This window comes from Camelus dromedarius, chromosome 26 (genome assembly GCF_036321535.1).
Source record: "Camelus dromedarius isolate mCamDro1 chromosome 26, mCamDro1.pat, whole genome shotgun sequence".
Lineage (NCBI taxonomy): Eukaryota > Metazoa > Chordata > Mammalia > Artiodactyla > Camelidae > Camelus > Camelus dromedarius.
In genome coordinates, this window is record NC_087461.1 from 18,774,327 (window position 1) to 18,788,920 (window position 14,594).

The 14,594-nt window shown below is 44.3% G+C and overlaps 1 long non-coding RNA gene and 1 other non-coding gene across 2 annotated transcripts; one reads left to right on the plus strand and one right to left on the minus strand.

Annotated features, from left to right (window-relative positions):
• Positions 1 to 295: 295 nt before the first annotated feature.
• On the minus strand, positions 296 to 8,767 carry LOC116150584 (uncharacterized). The gene is made up of 3 exons (XR_004134317.2): positions 8,289 to 8,767; positions 3,731 to 3,932; positions 296 to 3,046 (listed from the first exon to the last, which is right to left on the minus strand). It is a non-coding gene; the product is annotated as an uncharacterized LOC116150584 (long non-coding RNA).
• Positions 5,524 to 5,597, plus strand: TRNAS-ACU (transfer RNA serine (anticodon ACU)). The gene has a single exon. It is a non-coding gene; the product is annotated as a tRNA-Ser (tRNA).
• Positions 8,768 to 14,594: the final 5,827 nt, after the last annotated feature.

Sequence of the window (14,594 nt, forward strand, 5' to 3'; positions counted from 1 at the left end):
TGCAGAGGGATTTAAGCAACAGGAGAAAAGGCATCTTCCTAAACACGTATAATTTACTGCAAAAGGGGGAATAAACGGAGAATAATGATAGGAAAGTATTAGATATTTTAGCTTATCCAATGTTTTTTTTCTTTCTGCAGCGGAGTTCGGAAATTGAAATGTTTAAACCAAAGCAGTTGACGCCTTAAGCCCTACGGTATATGTGACTTGTACTCTGACATGTGACTCTCTTCGTCACATAAAAATTTCAATTTCTTGCTTTGGAAAGAGAGAAGAGACACTCAGACTCTGAGGATGAATTTTGAAATGGTGCCTGATTTATTCATTTAATCTTTGTGCTTTGATTCATGCTACAAAACTGGTACAAAACCACACTAAATGAGGCATTGTAGAATAAATTTAACATTGAAAGCTCTGGTGGAGGGAACTCCACTGTAGATCATTTGGTAAATCTCATTTCTCTGAAACTTTAGGTCTTCTTTATGCTTTTATTGGCTTTTGCTTGCCAGTTTTTAGTCTCCATAGTTGAATCATTGTGACCGTGAAACAGCAAGCCACAGCTCATGCAAAAGCATATAAAAGAGGACTAGATTAATTTTGAAATTATAGACATTGCAGGAAACAGTAAAGTTAACACACCTGGTATAAAACATACTTGGACCGCTTTCATATTTAATGGAAAATATATTCCACTGAGTGGTAACACTAAACAACTTTACCTAGAAATCCATTAATAGTTTTGCAGCTTATTGGAAGGTTGAGATTTTACTATTTCCACTCGAGCCGAGCATTATATGAAAATGCTTATAAATCTCAACAACTAACCCTGAAGTCCTGCCAAATTACTTTTTTCCCTCTAATCAGGGGAAGGTACCATTAAATGAAAATATGAACATTTCAAGAACATCTCCAGAGACGTTTCAAATTGCTTAGGCATTAAATCAGCTACTATTAGGTGGATCTGTGACCACAATGAGGAGGATGCTCTGAAGAGGAGGAAATATTTAAAGGGCCAGTGGATCAGGGGACACACCGTGGGTTTGTAATATGGAGCAGTAAATCATTAGGGTCTCACTTCAGGGAGACACAGCTCAGCAATTTCCTCTGAACTGAACTTCGGTTGTTCAACAAAACCAGATATTACCCTCTATGAAGAAATAACCTCGTAAACAGAGATGCGGACTTTGGTTTCCCCCCTCCTCCCTGTGAAACTTCTCTGGAATTTCCTGCTTCTTTTATGTAAGAGATTTTTTTTTTCCATCGTTCTCCTCAGGCTGATGGGTTGTATCATATTTGAACATGCCTTTTTCTTTCAAAATATCAGATTAAAAAATTCTCAGCCTTATGTTGTCTCATAAAGATTAGGCTCTGATTAAAACCAGACCCCACGGGTAGGACCCGCTTTCATTTTTTTTTCGTGAAACGCAAACAAGAGAAATGTTAATGAAAACATTCCACTTCCCACCAGAGACGCTGGCAATGGTAATCTAGGTATTACCCTATCTGCAAATATGCATCCAGCACGCAGGGCCCGCATGGAAGTATTTTAAAGGCTTAACGCAAGATTTTCATATTAAGAATGGAATGTAGCATCTTTTGATTCCTACTAACCTCTTTTTGAAGGAAGGCATCTTTTCAAGTGGTCTGGGTACTGACCTGAGACTGCCAACAGGTATCCTGCAAGATAATGAGCTCGCCTGTTTCCCTTTCTCAGTGCTTTTTAAAGGTGGGGGGACAACACGCAAAGGTCCCTGTGAAAGGATGTTCCGGGCAGCGTTGTTTACCACAGCTGCCAACCGCACACAGCCGGTCGCCCGGCAAGAGGGGGCTTTGAGAGGGATGCTTGTGGACGGGTTAAGAGCAGAGGAGCTGCCGACAAGCTGCCTGGTTAGGGATTCCGGGGTCACCACTTAACCAGTCCTGGGACAAGTTATTTAAACCTTAGGTTTCTCATCTGTAAAATAGGAATGATAATAGCGGCTAATTCTTAAAGTTGAAGTGAAGCATGCGATGTCAGTTGTTAGTACCCCAAGCACCGAGAACAGCACCTGGTACATAATAGCTTCTCCACAAACATGTGCTGAATAAATACCAAGAGTTTGCAAGAGTGCCCAGCATGTAGTCGGCACCCAGAGGGCAGCTATGGTATGATCTCTGCATATAATAGAATAGTAGACAGTAATTTTAAACCCATATGGATCACTATGTAAAAATAAATCTAAAAAAATTTAAATACAATATAAATGAAAAAGTATAAGATGCTACAGTTTGAAAATGGCCAAAAGGTACATATATATGCATATTTTTCTATGGACACAGTTGCACACACAGGACCATCTCTGGAAGCATCCGCAGGCACTGGTATGCTTGTGGTCCTTGGCACACTGTTTTGGATTGTTTGACTTTGCATGTGTGGCAGGTTGGCTTTTTGGGAAGCAGATTTTGAGCTGAGATGCGTGTGCAAAACATTTACGAGGGAGTGTTCTTGTGGAGGGGCGGGTGGAGGAGCAGGACTGAGCAGAGAGAGCAGTTATCTGCAGTGGATTCCCAGCCAAGCCAGCCCCTGGGGAGTCTGAAACCAGATGGCCCCTCGGAGCTGTCCCAAGATGGGAGGAGAGGCCCAGCCTTCACACCCCCACTCATCAGTCCCTGGATGCGGGCTGGTCCTGCGAGGGGGTGGGTAGTTTCTTTCAGTTGAGGCAGTCCCCACATAAGGTAAGCACCTTCCCAGCAGCTGTGGGGAGACCCTCCTTTTTGAAGGGGAGTTGGGCAGCAGGGGACGGTCTCCACATCATTGTTTGTTCTTCCAATAAATGAACGACAAGAGACATTGCCAAGATGGTGGAGACCAAGGGCGACCAGCTCATCCTCTCCAGGAGCACGCCAACAATTACGCCCGTGTGCGGAACAGTTCGCACAGGATGCCTGCTGAACTTCGGCAGAATCTCTCTTACTTTGAAATACAAGAAGAATCCTCACAAAAACGGATAAACAGCAGGGTCCTTCCATCTAGCACAGGGAACTATATTCAATATCTTGCAGTAACCTATAATGAAAAAGAATATGAAAACAAATATATGTATGTGCACATGTGACTGAAACATGATGCTGTACAGCAGAAGCTGACACAGCACTGTAAACTGACTATACTTCAACAAAAAAAAAATTAAAAAAATAAGTGAATGACATAGCTATCAAGGACTGACTTTTCAGTCACAATAGTTTGCTATCTACCCTCCCCCACACGAAGGATTTCCCACACCACCCTGCCAAAAGTACAGAAGTTTTAACAGTTTGTTGAGGGGTGGTTTAAGAGGTGCTTCCTGGAGAAATTATTTGCCTACGCCTTAATAGTTTACTCAGTAATTGTTTATTACTAATCAATAATTCAGGTACATATGAATTGGCCAGTGGAGAACAAGACACTGAAATTGTTCAACAGTTCAGACCTCATTAATCTCAGCAGGAGTTTAGGGTGATTCTCCTGACAACCAAAGGAGCATGAATATGATGCAGAGCCAGTGTTCCCCAAAACAGGATGTGGGTGCTCCGGGGGCACAAAAGGCACCCACTGGCCCTCTCTTCACAGCAAGGCCATTTGCTATGGAAAGGGAATTTAAGAACTTTTACATACACGCATTTTTGTCTTTACAAAGGAAAAGCAAGGAAGAAATAAAGTTTCCCCGATGTATAACAAACATATAGAGATTCAGTCCTCAAGCCAGACTACCTCATTTCCAGGCCAGCAGAAGAGAGACCCCTAATTCCACAACAGGAAAGAGATGTGCAGAGACACCCTGGCTTGCGGCGTCCAGTCACACTGCAGCGAGCTCGTTCTTGGTGAACTGGAACGCCCAATAGTGAGCTTCACAAAGCTGTTATGTGGTGTTGACTGTTGACTATTTTGGTAACACGGTGCCCTGGATTGGGTCCTGGAACAGAAAAAAAGACAATCATGGAAGAATTGGAGAAATTTAAATTCTCTAATTAATAATGCTTTCATAATGTTACTTTCTTAGTTTTGATAAATATATTGTGGTCACAAAAGATGTTAACATTAGGGACAGGTGCAGGAAGGGCATGTGGAAATTCTTTGTTCTATCTTAACAATGTAAATATAATTAACACTGCTGTATGTTAACATATGGGTTGTCAAGAGTAAATCCTAAGAGTTCTCATCACAAGGAGAAATATTTTTCTATTTCTTTTATTTTGTGTCTATATGAGACGATGGATGGTCACTAAACTTACTGCGATAATCATCTCATGATGTAAGTCAAATCGTTATGCTTTACACCTTAAACTCATATAGTCATGATGTCAATTACATCGCAACAAAACTGGGAGGAAAAATAAAGACAGAAAGAAAAAAATAAGAAGTGGAGGTGGATGGTATCCATATAAGGATGACCACTCATGGAGTGAAAGCTTTGACAGAATTAAAAAAGAAAGGACACTGGGGGAAACACACCGACTCAGTCCCTCTCTCCCGTGACATCCACCGGCTGCACCCGTCACAAGGACGTCATTGCACCAAAAATGCTGAACCAGAAATCCACACAATGTTCCAAGACGTCATCGATGTGATTATTTGAAAACTAGAAATAGAATCTTAATGTGATCGGAGAATGTTCACTAAAATCTTTTGTGCCCATGGTATGCTATAAGTTCTCTTATGGCAAAAAACTTAAATGTGTGTTTATTATCCTTTTACAAACACAAATGTTCCAAGTGTGGTTACAAGGGGCTGCAGACTGTGGTTACAAGGGGCTGCAGTCTGGCAGACATTTTAAAAAATTAAATATGCTTAATCTGTCTATGTCAGAAAATGGTGTTAAAATAGAGAAAGTAATAACTTTTGAAAGAAATTCATGCTCTGGAAAGAGCATTTTGAAAATCGGTGTTTGGGAACGTTTCTGATTTATGTGGCTTTTATTGCCACAAATAACGTAAAAATTCCTATCTGCACACATCACAATTCTGGAAACAGAATTTTCTAACCTGCCCCCAATTTTTCCAAATGAAGAATTTTATCATGTTTTGAGTATGTTTGTTAGAAATATAAAAAATGTCACAGTTTCTAATTAATGGGAGACCACATCCATCTGATAGTCATAAAATTGGAAACTTACTAGCCCATAAGAAACCTTGGAATAATTAGCGGAGGGCATTAAAAAAATCAGTATCATAATTTACTGAGTACAGTAAAATACAGCACTTTTCCCACTTAAATCTACATTATCTTTGTGAAGCATATTTTCATTTATTATGACTAAGTAATATAATATAATGAACTTAAAACCATCATCACAATTTGTTTTTCATCTGGTTAGGTCACAAACTGTTAAACCAAAATTTTCACTAATCAAATTTGATTTTTTTTTAATTAAAAAAATTCTTTTTCCCCTTAACAGACGCATGCAGGATTGAACCTAGGACCTCGAGCACATTGAGCACATGCTCTACCACTGAGCTATACCCTCCAACCGCTACTAATCAAATTTTTAAAAACTTATTTCAGGGGGGAGGGTAGAGCTCAGTGGTAGAGTGTGTGCATACTACGCACAAGGTCCTGGGTTCAATCCCCAGCACCTCCATTAAAAGTAAATAAACCTAAAAATGAAATAAATTAAAAAAAACTTTTCAACTTTTCCCCTTTAAAAACATCTATTTTTTTAAATATCAGAAATTTATTCATAATATGTTCATACTAAAGCACAATATAGTCTATAAATACAGATACTAATATTAAATATTCTTTTAATATTAAATATTCTTGAAGTGCATATATCAGAAGCACATGCGCAGAACTGTTTTACTGATAGGGATACACCGTTTTGTACAGAGGATTAATCAGAAATGGCAAAGAAAATGGGTTGGTTTAGTCCTTTATAAAGTCTATTAGAGAAGAAAAATGTTCCCCGCCATACACGTAACACACCAATTCCAAGTGTGCGCTGATCCTCCTGTGCCGAGTGAACACAATTGGAAAACTAATTATCTAAGCGTTTTTACAATTGTTTGGCAATGTCATCTATTTGCCTTTGGTTAAAAGTCACATTTGTGGAGCACAGTCCCAGAGATTCTGATTCGGCAGGAGAACCAGTGTCGGCCCAGGAATCTGGACTGTCAGCAAGCACCCCGTGCCATTAGGAAGTAATCCCTCACGTGGACGATGAGGACAGTAAGATCCTTAACAGAGAGTTAAGTGACTTGCCAGTGGCTCCCTAGCCAGGGCCAGGACTAGGGCCATCCAGACTCATGTCTTCCCCATCCAGTGCGCCTCTTTGGGTTTGTCCTGCTCCCAAAGTGACAATCGGATGCTGGCCCAGTTTGCTATTTGCAGACTGGAGGAGAGCAACTGATTCTAGGCTTCAGCTCAAAATCACTCTTCGCTTACAAAATATCCTTTGAATATTCTGGCGAGACTAATGGCCACAGAGCTTTCTGAGCTAAAGACAAAAGGGCATCGTTGGGTTGGCTGGTGTCGCCATGTTGCTAGGCGAGCCTCTGCGATGGAATGTCCTGGGCAACACGAGCCCCATTTCTCCCTACGGCGCTGCCTCTGTGCACAGGGAGAGAGAGGACGCATCCTAGGGCCAAGGCCAGAGCATCTGGTGAAAGGGAAGATTTCCCTGGACTTTGTGAGCGAAGAATCAAAGACCAGCATGAAAGCCCCAAAATCACGATAGGGTCCTTACAATTTTAAGAAAGGGGCATATGTTAAAATTTCAAATATCAGGTTGCCTTGTGGTACCCAAACCTGCTCATTTCTTCTTGACGACAGTTTTAACACACAGCAGTAAAATGGGCCTGAAATGTATATGAATATGTTTTGTTGGAAATAGGCAACCACCTGGGCCCAAGTTTGACTCGCCGGCCCTGGGCACTCTCCAAGCCACAGGCAGTGCGGGGTGGGCTGTCAGCCCAAACCCCTTGACCGTAGACCTGGTCGCCTCGCTGGCTGGTCAGGTCGCCAGCACAGAGGGAGAGGAGGGTGGAGGTTGCTGATGGACAGAACAGATGCTCCGAAGGTAACAAGGTGCTAAACTCTGCTGCAATGCAGAGCTCTGATCCATCTCTTCCAAGCCCCAGAAGTCCAAACGCCACGCACTTCCTTTCCTTTGTTATTCACATCCTAGAAAACATGCCTCCAGGTGTAATGTGTGCATATATATATGCAAGTATTTTCAGAGTGAGAGAAAACAGAAAGAATAAAAGGAGATTTTTGACTCACCAGCTAACATTTTTAAAATGTTTGAAAACTGTTCTGGGGAAAGCAATATAGCTCTTGCTTAGAAAATATAACACAGTTTAATGTTAAAATATCTCTGCAATTTTGGGGAGATGGAGAGAACTTGCGTTATCAACTCCCAAAGCTGAGAGAGGTGGCCATTTCTGGAGTCTTCCTGAACTTCCCCTGTGGCCACGCCTAAGGGCACAGCTGGGGGTTCCCACGCCTGCTTCTGAATTCTGAGCACGGGGCCAGGTGAGGGGAAGGGTATGTTGCTGAAGCTGGCTGTATCCTTGGGTGAAAATGAAAAAAAAAAAAAAAAAAAAAAAAAAGCAGCCAGGGAGGATTCTGGGCTGGTTAGAATTAGAGGGAAAGCCGGGTGGGACCGCCTGCCCCAGGGAGGTGGAGTACAGCCCCCAGCCCTGCGCCTCCTGCCACCCTCCTGCAGGTAGTGATGCTCTGGCTGAGGGGGTGGAGATGCCTCCGGCAGAACTTGGACCCTCCTGCATCAGAAGCTACTCACTAGGACGATCTGCCGTCATTTAGACCATTTTCCGTCCTGGCTGTCACCGGGAATGGTAATACTTATACGATCGCTGGGACCACAACTCAAGGTTGCGGGGTGGGGGGCTGGACCAGGTTGGGAGGGAGGCTCTGGCTCCCCCAGGTGCCTGAGGCCTGAGGGGATCAGTCTGTCCACACATCCCCTAACCCAACTGGCACAGAGGTTGGGAAGCCCTGGTTCAGCACTGGCTCCCTACTCCAGGAATGAAAGCCTTTGTCTCCCATCAAAACATCTGGAAGGACACCCTCTGAGTGAGCATCTTCTGGGCGGCTGCAAAGCCGTGGTGCTGGTCACATCCCGAGGAGCAGGCTGCCACGGGCTTTTCCTGCTGTGGGCCAGCAGGCGCGGTGCAGGGACTGAGGAAGGAGACCGTGGTCCCATGGGGGCTTGGGAAACCCCAGCAGGTGCCTGCCCTGCACCCACGGAGAAGGGAAGGGGCACCCTGGGGCCAGGGGAGGGGGCAACAGGCAGAGCCTCATGCTACCTCACCTACATCCCAAAATTGGGATCCAGAAGAAGTGGGTTTTAAGTTCTCAGCCCAGACCTCGCTGTGCCTCTCCCGTGGTCCTGCAGCCGCCTCCCTCGGGCCATCGGTCCTCTGCCTGCTTCCAAGGAATCAGGCCACAGCCAAGGAGCATTTGGGAAGGCACGTGGTCAGATGTGTATCTGATAACGAGGAAATGGAGGAAGATCGGTGGGCCCATTCACAGAGGGAGAACCCAGCAAATCCTCCACCAGGGCGGTCATCTTTCCTTGTATATTGCTCGGCAGAGAGGAAGTCCTTCCAGTGGCATGCTGCAAGTAATGGCCCATTTACCAAAACCTATGGAATTAGGGGCGTTTTGTGTACATAACATGGAACAATTTTCATTTTTGATTGTTTTAGTTAATCTCTGCCCAACTAAACAATAACATTCTCTTCTCATTTCCAGAGTCTTATCAATGTGAAGCATACTTCATTAGACTTTTTTTTTTTTTTCACCTGTAGTCTTTACTGAGTCTCCAAATCACGGTGCAGGTGCTCATGACCCTGTGTCACAGCGGCAGACAGACGCCCAGAGCCCAAAGACTGCTCCCAAAGGTTTCGGACCGAGTTCCTCAGAAACACCTTCTTTGCAGTTGGGCTCAGCTGATCTTTGGCATCAGATGCTGTTTCTTACCTCCTAATGGTGTCCCTATCATTACAAATAAAACCTCAATGACTTCCGGATTCCATGATAAACAAGACCCTGCCGGGGCTGGGCTGCAGCTGAGCCGGGATGGCTAGAAAGACCCAGAAGCAGAGAGGCAGAGATTTAGCCGGCAGAGCCTACCACTCACAGGGGCCCGGGAAGGTGGGGGCAGGCGGGCGCAGGGCTCTGGGTGGGAGAAGCAGAGGCCAGGAGCCTTGGCATCTGTCCTGAGAGGCAGGACCACAAGTCCAGGAAGTCAGAGAGCGCAGGTGCAGCTGACTAGAAACCACAGGGCCCAAGGCGCAGGAAGGCACCCAGACGCCTGGGAAGGCGTGCGGCCCCGCGAGTGAGCCGAGCTGGAGACGAATCCTGTTGCTCCCGCACACCGCCCTCCGTGGCTAAGTCGATCCCACTCGAAGGCTAGTCGATCCCACTCGGAGGCTGGCCGATCCGGGAGCCCAGCAGTCCCCACAGTCTGGATGGACCCATGGACTGCAGCTCCAGTCAGTGGCGCCGAGGGGCCACCCCGCAGGTCTTCAGTGATGGCCATGAGCATCCCATCCCCTGTGACTGCAAAGACAGCTGGATCACAGCAGACGTGAAACGCTACGTGAACAAAGTGGAGGAGACGGGATACAAGATGAAACTCGTGCAGGTAAGGAAGATGCGATGCTTCTCATGGTGTCGGGGAAGCGAGCAGTGATCCAGCATGGTGACCTCTGGAGCAGAGATGAAAAACTCTCTTGTGTTTAGAGCAGGAAAGTGGGAATGATGGTTTTCTGAAGGCATGCTGGGATGGAGGGGTCTCACCTGGAGGCCCCCCGGGGCTGAGCTGGAGGCTGTGGGCGACCACCATCTCCTCACACCTTGAACTCACTCAGGGCACAGAGGTGAGGCCCTCCAACTGAGAAAACGGGGGAGAAAGAAATGGAGACAAAGAGTGAGGGGATGGCGTTTGCGTCCACCCACAAAACCCCACAGAGCCCACTGTGAGCCCAGCACTGCACAGAATCCAAGGACCCCAGCAGGTGTGAGGCCGGTTCCTGCCCTGAGGAGCTAGTGGCCGGGGAATAAGGCAGACAGAGATGCACCTGTGAGGATGGACGAGCCAGGACCCATGGAGGGGTAATGGGAAGGGAAGTTTGTTCTATCTGCAGCCTCCCTTTAGTGCATTAGGTGGGGAAAATCAGGGGCTTATGACTTTCCTGATCACATTTATTTATTTTAATTGAATGTAGCTCCCTATATTTGTGTGTGCTCATTTTGGCATGTTTTATCTGTTGCTTTGTGGCCTCAGTTGAAACCGAGACCAAAATGGTTTCAATTCAGCGTTCCGTACAACCAGCACAATGCATCACCCTCCAACCACCAGAGCATCTCAAGAACAGAAAATGATAGGTGTGTGGCCCTCCAGGGCCAATGGATGTGCTGTTTGCAGCTGGAGGTGACGGGCCAGGAGCTCCCGCTGCTCTAGGCCCAATGAGGACACCTCAAGGCCTAAGGGCACACCTGTGACCTATTTGCACACACGATGTGCTCCTTCACGTTGGTTGGGAAGCTGTGTACTAAACTGTGCACAAGGTCCGGAGTGATGCGGAAGAGGAAATGAGTCATTTGAACTGTAGCACTGAGCCACTCAGAGGTGGTGATGCCGAGGTGGGTTTTGAAGGATGAAGAGTTCTTTCGGCAGCCAAGGAGGGCAGAAGCATTCTGGGGAACTCACTAATTTGGGGGCAGCTGGAGAAATCAAGCACGTAACAGGTAGACGGGGATGAGGCTGAGAGACTCCATCCTGGGTTGCCCTTTCCATCAAGACTTCTTCAGAGCTGTTCCTTTCAGCAGTGTCAGCCTCACCATGGCCTCATTCTTGGCTCTTTTTATTTTTTTAATTTCTTCTTCATACTTTACATCTAATGAATTACCAGGTTCTGCCAGTTTCACCTTTTAACCCACTTCTGTAGTCATACCAGAGTCTTCTTTCTCCCATTCTTGTGAAGGAGACCCTCATCCGATCTCCCTGCCCCACCTTCCCTGCTCCCAGTCCATTCTCTGCACTGCAACAGCAGTGATGTGAAAACATCAAGGGGAGCTTAAATCACCCCCCTAATCATTTTACATCTCATTCAGTAAAGCCCCCTGCCTTGCCACAAGCCCCTCCCCCAGACCCACAGTCTCCAGAACCTGCTGCCTGTGGAACCTCCCCTCCTACCCCCCTACCCACCTCGCCCACTCTGCTCCAGCCACACTGGCCTCCTGGGTCATCCTCAAATCAGCCAAGCATGCTGACCTCAGGACCTTTGCACACGCTCTTCCTGATAGCTTATGCCTCAAATATTCAAAAGCTTCTCCCCTGATTTCTTCAAGGCTCTGCTCACACATCACTTTATGAGAGACCAGCTATGAACAACAGCAACCCTGACCCCAGCACACCCATCCCCCTCACCCTGCTATATCTCCCTAGAGCATCTGTCACCACCTGGCATGCGGCACATTTGTTTGATTATCGCCTGCCCCCAGCGGAATATGAGTCCACGAGGATGGGGCCTGGTCCTTTTCCCTGATGTGTCCCCATGCTGGGCTGGTAGGAGGCTCTCGGTGCTAGTCACCAAATGATGGGCGAATACAGGGACATGGGAGGAGATGGAGAACATCTGAGTCACCTGACACCCAAGGGTTCTTCATGATGGAAAATCATCTCCCTCGACACTACTGAATAATCATTCAACTACTTATTGAAGATTACATGGGTCTCTATTAGCTAGCATTCTGCATGTATTCTCTGCAATAATCGAGGAAATATATACTGTTTCCAGCCTCTCTTTTAATATGTTGATTCTTATAGTAAATTAAAACACATAATACACTCGAATATACAATAACATATACTTTAAATTACACTCACTTCTGCAACTTTATCTTTTCTGAGCTTTCTCTGCAGACACATAAACACACTTAAATCAGTGACCACAAGAGCTGTTGGACACGCACCCCGTTGGTGGGTGAACTCAGTGAGTTTTGAGTCGTTCCCCTTGCTCTCAGTAGTAACTTGAACATTCTTTTTTTTTTTTTCAAAATAAATTTCATTTCATCAGGCCTCTTTTTGAGGGGAGGTAATGAGGTTTACTTATTAACGGAGGTACTGGGGATCGAACTCAGGACCTCGTGCGTGCTAATCACTGCTCCATCACTGAGCTACACCCTCCCCACCAACAGCACCTCCTTGATTGACATCCTTCCCTCTCCTGGCTCCTTTCCTCCATCTCCCATTGAAGTTTCTCAAGTCCACCCTCCAAATGAACCCTCATGCTCAAATCCTTGTCCTGGGGTCTGCTTCTAGAGAGCCCAAACTAAGACCCTTATTTATTTCTGGTTGAAAAAAAGTTTATTCTTTAAATAAAAGTGATACACGAACCTGTTTTTTTTTTTTAAGAATAAAAAGATAGAAAATGAAAGGTAAACATCTTTCATCTTCCAACATCATCTTCCTACATAATAGTAATGCCTGCTCACAGTATCCTTTATTTCTTTCCAGAAAAAGAGATGATTATACAAACATATATACACATATCCTTTCAAATTTATGTAAATGGAATAATTCTAAACACTATGCTTGGCCCCTTTTTTCCACATAATGATACAGTCTTGGAGAGCATTTTTATTTGCACATACGGATCTTTCAATAACAGTTACATGGCATTGTATCTTGCATCCACACCATAGGTTTCTAACCAGCCTCCTGTTAGGGAACATTTATTGTTCCTAACATTATGCAGTTACAACCATGCTGGGACAAACGTTTTTGTACACAGACCTCAGCTCGTTTTAAAAAATTTAAATAAATTCATAACAAAACTGTTGGGTCCAGGGGCATGTGTGTTTTAACTTAGTTTTCTGTTTAAGTATTACTGTTTTTCCCTCTTCAAATTGCCAGTACTGATTTACACTCTTTCCGACAGTGTATGAACGCCTATTTTCCCACAGCTTTGCCAACGCTGTATTATCACGTTTTAATGTTTACGGATCTGTTAGGTGAAAAAAAGGTATCTCATCCTTTTACCGTGATTTCCTTGAACATCTGTTCAGATATTTACTAACATTTCTGGTTCTTCTGTGAATTACTTGTGCATATCCTTGACCCATTTTTCAGTTGGATTTTTTTTGTCTTCTTTTAGATATGTAAGATCTTGTAATTAATTTATTTTTTATTGAGGTAACTTGATTTATAACATTATGTAAGTTTCATGTGTACAATATTATATTTCTACATCTGTGTCCCCTACACCATGCTTATCACCAAAAATTTAGTTTCCAGCCATCACCATATAGCTGTCCCCTTTGATCTGTTTTGCCCTCCCACTCCTCCCCTCCCCCAGCCCCTCCCCCTCTGGTAGGCACTACTCTGTTCTCTGTATCTACATGTTTATTTTCATTTGGTTTGATTTGCTCACTTATTTTGCTTGGTTTTTAGATTCCACTTAGGAGTGAAATTGTATGATATTTGTCTTTCTCTGTCTAACTTATTTCACTTAGCATAAACCCCTCAAGGCCCATCCATGATTTGCAAATAGAAAGATCATATTATTTTTTATGGCTGAGTAGTAGTCCATTATGTATGTTTGTGTGTGTATACACACAATGGAACACTACTATATGTGTGTGTGCGTGTGTGTATATGTATATATATATATATACACACACACATATATATACACACATATACACACACACACATCTTCTTTATCCATTCATCTGTTGATGGACACTTAGGTTGTTTCATATCTTGGCTATTAGAAATAATACTGTCATTTACACAAGACCGCATATATCTTTTCTAGTTAATTTTTAAGAGTTTTCATATCCAGCAGGGCTACTAATCTGTTAGACATGGTATTTACTTATATTTTCTCCCATTCTATGACTTTCCTTGAAGTTTTTTATAATGAAATATTTTCTTATACAAAGGCCTGAAATTATTAAATCATCTGTGCATTTTTTTTCAGTCTCTGGATTTTATATCATCCTTAAGAAGTCTCTCCTGCTCCAAGTTTATAAAAATATCCTTCTACTCTATCTCCTAGCTCTTTAAGAGTTTTATTTTTGTATTTAGATCATTCATCCAGCTGGAGTTTATTTTTGTGAATGGTGTTTGTTGTTGGAAGAAACCATAGAGAAATGGGAGTGGGGCGCAGAAGACAGGCCAAGAAGAGAACGTCTGGGTGGTGACACTGGGGCGTCACCATTGATCAGAACCAGCTGAGGGCCTTCGGGGCTGGGGTGGCGGTGTCCTCTGTCCTTTTCTACAGCTGTTGCCAGTGGTGTATTGGAGCCAACTTGTCCTGGCTCCAAGAGCCAAATTATTTCATATGGCCATTATTATAAGTTAAATCCTATAACATTATAATTAAACTATATTTTTAAAAGGCAAAAATATGAAAACTGTATCACCTCCTAATCATTTTACCATGGTTTGCTATCACCTAGGCCCTGAGGATATTTACTTCTATCGGATGTGTGCGGTGGAGATGCTGCACGGCGGCGATGTCATATTGGTAGCTTGACCAGGGCACAGAGGGAGTATTTACACCACGGAAATGGGCAGACACTACAAGTCAGTCTTCCTTTT